This window comes from Arachis hypogaea, chromosome 14 (genome assembly GCF_003086295.3).
Source record: "Arachis hypogaea cultivar Tifrunner chromosome 14, arahy.Tifrunner.gnm2.J5K5, whole genome shotgun sequence".
Lineage (NCBI taxonomy): Eukaryota > Viridiplantae > Streptophyta > Magnoliopsida > Fabales > Fabaceae > Arachis > Arachis hypogaea.
In genome coordinates this window covers 110387762-110393761 of record NC_092049.1, presented here as the reverse complement: position 1 = coordinate 110393761, position 6000 = coordinate 110387762, and the positions used below count along the sequence as shown (strand labels likewise).

Sequence of the window (6000 nt, the reverse complement as noted above, 5' to 3'; positions counted from 1 at the left end):
GGCTAGGAAGGGTCTACCAAGGATGATGGATTCATCCATACACTTCCCAGTGTCTAGGATTATGAAATCAACAGGGATGTAGTGGTCTTCAACCTTTACCAAGACATCCTCTACAAGTTCATAAGCTTGTTTCCTTGAATTGTCTGCCATCTCTAGTGAGATTCTTGCAGCTTGTACCTCAAAGATCCCTAGTTTCTCCATTACAGAGAGATGAATGAGGTTTATGCTTGACCCTAGGTCACACAGAGACTTTTTAAAGGTCATGGTGCCTATGGTGCAAGGTATTGAGAACTTTCCAGGATCTTGTCTCTTCAGAGGTAATCTCTGCCTAGTTAAGTCATCCAGTTCTTTGGTGAGCAAGGGGGGTTCATCCTCCCAAGTCTCATTACTAAATAACTTGGCATTTAGTTTCATGATCGCTCCAAGGTACTTAGCAACTTGCTCTTCAGTAACATCTTCATCCTCTTCAGAGGAAGAATACTCATCAAAGCTCATGAATGGCAGAAGTAAATTCAATGGAATCTCTATGGTCTCAGTGTGAGCCTCAGATTCCCATGGTTCCTCATGAGGAAACTCCTTGGAGGCCAGTGGACATCCAGTGAGATCTTTCTCAGTGGAGATCACTGCCTCTTCCTCCTCTCCAAGTTTGGCCGTGTGGGTCATGTTGATGGCCTTGCACTCTCCTTTTGGATTCTCTTCTGTATTGCTTGGAAGAGTACTAGGAGGGAGTTGAGTAACTTTCTTACTCAGCTGACCCACTTGTGCCTCCAAATTTCTAATGGAGGACCTTGTTTCAGTCATGAAACTTTGAGTGATTTTAATTAGATCAGAGACTATGGTTGCTAAGTCAGAGTGGCTCTGCTTAGAATTCTCTGTCTGTTGCTAAGAAGATGATGGAAAAGGCTTGCTATTGCTAAACCTGTTTCTTCCACCATTATTGTTATTGAAGCCTCATTGAGGCCTCTGTTGGTCCTTCCATGAGAGATTTGGATGATTTCTCCATGAAGGATTATAGGTGTTTCCATAGGAATCTCCCATATAATTCACCTCTTCTATTGCTGGGTTCTCAGGATCATAAGCTTCTTCTTCAGGGGAAGCTTCCTTAGTACTGCCTGGTGTAGCTTGCATTCCAGACAGACTTTGAGAAATCATATTGACTTGCTGAGTCAATATTTTATTTTGAGCCAGTATGGCATTCAGAGTATCAATCTCAAGAACTCCTTTCTTATGATTTGTCCCATTATTCACAGGGTTCCTTTCAGAAGTGTACATGAATTGGTTATTTGCAACCATCTCAATGATTTCCTGAGCTTCTGCAGGCGTCTTCTTCAGATGAAGAGATCCTCCAGCAGAGCTGTCCAATGACATCTTGGACAGTTCAGACAGACCATCATAGAAGATACCTATGATGCTCCATTCTGAAAGCATGTCAGAAGGACACCTTCTGATCAATTGCTTGTATCTTTTCCAAGCTTCATAGAAGGATTCACCTTCCTTCTGTCTGAAGGTTTGTACTTCCACTCTAAGCTTGCTCAATTTTTGAGGTGGAAAGAACTTTGCCAAGAAGGCATTAACTAGCTTTTCCCAAGAGTTCAGGCTTTCTTTAGGTTGTGAATCCAACCATGTTCTAGCTCTGTCTCTTACAGCAAAGGGAAAAATCATAAGTCTATAGACCTCAGGATCAACCCCATTGGTCTTGATAGTGTCACAGATTTGCAAGAATTCAGCTAAGAACTGATGAGGATCTTCCAATGGAAGTCCATGAAACTTGCAATTCTGTTGCATCAGAGAAACTAATTGAGGCTTAAGCTCAAAGTTGTTTGCTCCAATGGCAGGGATTGAGATGCTTCTCCCATAGAAGTCAAGAGTAGGTACAGTAAAGTCACCAAGCACCTTCCTTGCATTGTTGGCATTGTTGTTGTTTTCGGCTGCCAGGGCTTCTTCTTGTTTAAAAAGCTCTGTTAGGTCCTCTATAGAGAGTTGTACTTTAGCTTCTCTTAGCTTTCTCTTCAAGGTCCTTTCAGGTTCAGGGTCAGCTTCAACAAGAATGCCCTTATTCTTGCTCCTGCTCATATGAAAGAGAGAAGAAGAAAGTATGGAATCCCCTATGTTACAGTATAGAGATTCCTTGAAGTGTCAGAGGAAAAGTAGAATAGAAGGAGAAGGTAGAAAGAGAAGAATTCGAACTTATCAAGAGGGATAGAGTTCGAATTGTTGATAGTGGAGGAGTGTTAGTCCTTAAATAGAAGGATGTGAGAAGAGGGGAAGAATTTTCGAAATTAAAGTAAAAGATTTTGAAATAATTTAAGAGAAATTTTGAAATTTTGGTAAATGATTTTCGAAAACTAAGATTGGGAAAGAAATTAAGTAATTTTTGAAAAAGATTTTGAAATTAGAAATCAAAAAGATATGATTGAAACTTAATTTTGAAAAAGATGTAATTGAAAAGACATGATTGAGAAGATATGATTGAGAATCAAATTAAAAAGAGAAAGTTTTTAAAATTAAAGTTGATTACTTGACCAACAAGAAATTAAAAGATATGATTCTAGAATTAAAACTTTTGATCCTTTCTTAATAGGCAAGTAATAACTTGAAAATTTTGAATTAAGTTACTAATTGTAGCAAGGATTTTCGAAAATAGTAAAAAATAAAAAAATGGAAAGAAATTGATTTTGAAAAGATATGATTGAAAAGATATGATTTGAAAAAGATTTGATTTTGCAAAATTATGAAAATTTGAAAAGGATTTGAATTGAAAACAAAATCTTCCCTCTAGTGTCCTCCTGGCGTTAAACACCCAGAATGGCATCCATTCTGGCATTTAACGCCCAAAATGCTACCTTTTGGGGCGTTTAACGCCCAGCCAGGTCCCTGGCTGGCGTTTAAACGCCAGTTTTCCTTCTTCACTGGGCGTTTTGAATGCCCAGCTTTTTCTGTGTGATTCCTCTGCTGAATGTTCTGAATCTTCAATTCTCTGTGTTATTGACTTGAAAAGATACAATTTTAAAAATTTTTTTGAATTTTTAATGATGAGAAACAATAAAAAAAATGCAACTAAGATCAAATAAACAATGCATGCAAGACACCAAACTCAGAAGTTTGTATACTAAGGACTATAATAATTTAAAAATGCATGTAAGAAACAACAAAAGACACAAAATAAGAGAAATTAAAGATCAGAACACTGAAATCATCAAGAACAACTTGAAGATCAATAAAGAACATATTACATATATTCGAAAAAATTCAAGAAGAAGAAAGACATGAAATTGACACCAAACTTAAAAATTGACACTAAGATACATAAAATATTTTTTATTTTTATGGTTTTATAAAAAAAAAATTTTGTGATTTTTCAAAAATTATATGGAAAGGAAATTAAAGGGATTCAAAATTTTTAACGAGAATTCCATAAATCATTGCAATGTTAGTCTAAAACTCCGGTCCAGGAATTAGACATGGCTTACTAGCCAGCCAAGCTTTCAGTGAAAGCTTCGGTCCAAAATACTAGACATGGCCAATGGCCAGCCAAGCTTTAGCAGATCATTACTTTCAACAGCAAAATTGATAGAAATCAACAAGCTCTTGTGATGATAAGTTGAAACCTCGGTCCAAAAGATTAGACATGGCTTCACAGCCAGCCAGACTTCAACAAATCATCATGAAGCTCTAGAATTCATTCTGAAAATCTCTGAAGAACAAAATAGGAAATTTTTTTGTATTTTTGAAAATTTTTTTTCGAAAATAAAAAGTGAAAAGCTTAAACATAAAATAAAATTACCTAATCTAAGCAACAAGATGAACAGTCAGTTGTCCAAACTCGAACAATCCCCGGCAACGGCGCCAAAAATTCGGTGCACGAAATTGTGATCATCAATGGTGCCAACAACTTGGTACGCACAATTGTAATCTCAACTCTTTATCACAACTCCGCACAACTAACCAGCAAGTGCACTGGGTCGTCCAAGTAATAAACCTTACGCGAGTAAGGGTCGATCCCACGGAGATTGTCGGCTTGAAGCAAGCTATGGTCATCTTGTAAATCTCAGTCAGGCGGATTCAAATGGTTATGGAGGATTGATAATTAAAAGATGAATAAAACATAAAATAAAGATAGAGATACTTATGTAATTCATTGGTGAGAATTTCATATAAGCGTATGAAGATGCTTTGTTCCTCCTGAACCTCTGCTTTCCCATTGCCTTCTTCCAATCATTCATACTCCCTTCCATGGCAAGCTTATGTTGGGTTTCACCGTTGTCAATGGCTAGCTCCCGTCCTCTCAGTGAAAATGATCCTGATGCGCTGTCACCACATCGGCTAATTAGCTGTTGGTTCTCGATCATGTCGGAATAGGATCCATTGATCCTTTTGCGTCTGTCACACGCCCCACACTCGCGAGTTTGAAGCTCGTCATAGTCATCCCATCCCAGATCCTACTCGGAATACCACAGACAAGATTTAGACTTTTCGGATCTCAAGAATGCTGCCAATTGATTCTCGCCTATACCACGAAGACTCTGATTTCATGGAATGGAGGACTCGGTTGTCAGGCGAGGCAACCATGCGTCATGAACCAGAAGGCTAAGAGATAAACATTCAAGCTTGATTGCAGGTAGAACGGAGGTGGTTGTCAGGCACACGTTCATAGGGGAGAATGGTGATGAGTGTCACATAATCATCACATTCATCATGTTCTTGGGTACGAATGAATATCTTAGAACAAGAAGTAGCGTGAATTGAATAGAAAACAGTGGTAATTGCATTAATTCATGAAGAACAGTAGAGCTCCACACCTTAATCTATGGTGTGTAGAAACTCCACCGTTGAAAATACAAAAGTGATAATAGTATTTATTGGCTTCGGCCCCAGAGGGGGAACCAGAAGAACCAAGACGAAAATACAATAGCAAAAGGTCCTATTTATAGAAAACTAGTAGCCTAGGGTTACAGAAATAAGTAATTAATGCAGAAATCTTCTTCCGGGCCCACTTGGTGTGTGTGCTTGGGCTGAGCATTGAAGCTTTCATATGTAGAGACTTTTCTTGGAGTTAAACGCCAGCTTTTGTACCAGTTTGGGCGTTTAACTCCTGCTTTTATGCCAGTTCTGGCATTTTGACGCCAGAATTTCTATGCTTACTTGGAACGCCGGTTTTGGCCATCAAATCTTGGGAAAAGTATTGACTATTATATATTGCTGGAAAGCTCATGATGTCTACTTTCCAACGCAATTAAGAGCGCGCCAATTGAGCTTCTGTAGCTCCAGAAAATCTACTTTGAGTGCAGAGAGGTCAGAATCCAATAGCATCTGCAGTCCTTTTTCAGCCTCTGAATCAGATTTTTGCTCAGGTCCCTCAATTTCAGCCAGAAAATACCTGAAATCACAGAAAAACACACAAACTCATAGTAAAGTCCATAAGAGTGATTTTTATTTAAAAACTAATAAAAACATAATAAAAACTAACTAAAATATACTAAAAATATACTAAAAACAATGCCAAAAAGCGTATAAATTATCCGCTCATCACCGACCAAGGTAATTTTTGCTATAAGGTAATGCCTTTCGGACGAAAAAACGCAGGGACAACTTATCAGAGACTGATGGACAAAATCTTCAAAAATCAAGTCGGACTAAACATCGAAATATATGTCGACGATATGGTCGTCAAATCAAGTTCGGAGAAACTACACGAAGCCGACCTTCGGGAGATTTTTCAACAACTTCGAAGATACAACATGAGGCTAAACCCAGAAAAATGCGCATTTGGTGTATAGAAAGGCAAATTTCTCGGGTGTATGCTCACAAACAGAGGTATAGAAATCAATCCCGACAAATGCCAAGCCGTACTAAACATGCAGTCACCAAAGACAGTCAAGGAAGTACAATGTCTCACAGGTTGCTTAGCCGCCCTATCAAGATTCTTACCAGCTACAGCCACCAGATCCTATCATTTCTTCAAAACCATGAAGAAGTCAGACAAGTTTGTTTGGACAGAAG

The 6000-nt window shown here is 38.4% G+C and overlaps 1 non-coding gene across 1 annotated transcript; it reads left to right on the top strand.

Annotated features, from left to right (window-relative positions):
* Positions 1–1422: 1422 nt before the first annotated feature.
* On the top strand, positions 1423–1530 carry LOC112746356 (small nucleolar RNA R71). Its single transcript, XR_003174245.1, has one exon. It is a non-coding gene; the product is annotated as a small nucleolar RNA R71 (small nucleolar RNA).
* The last annotated feature ends 4470 nt before the right edge of the window (positions 1531–6000 follow it).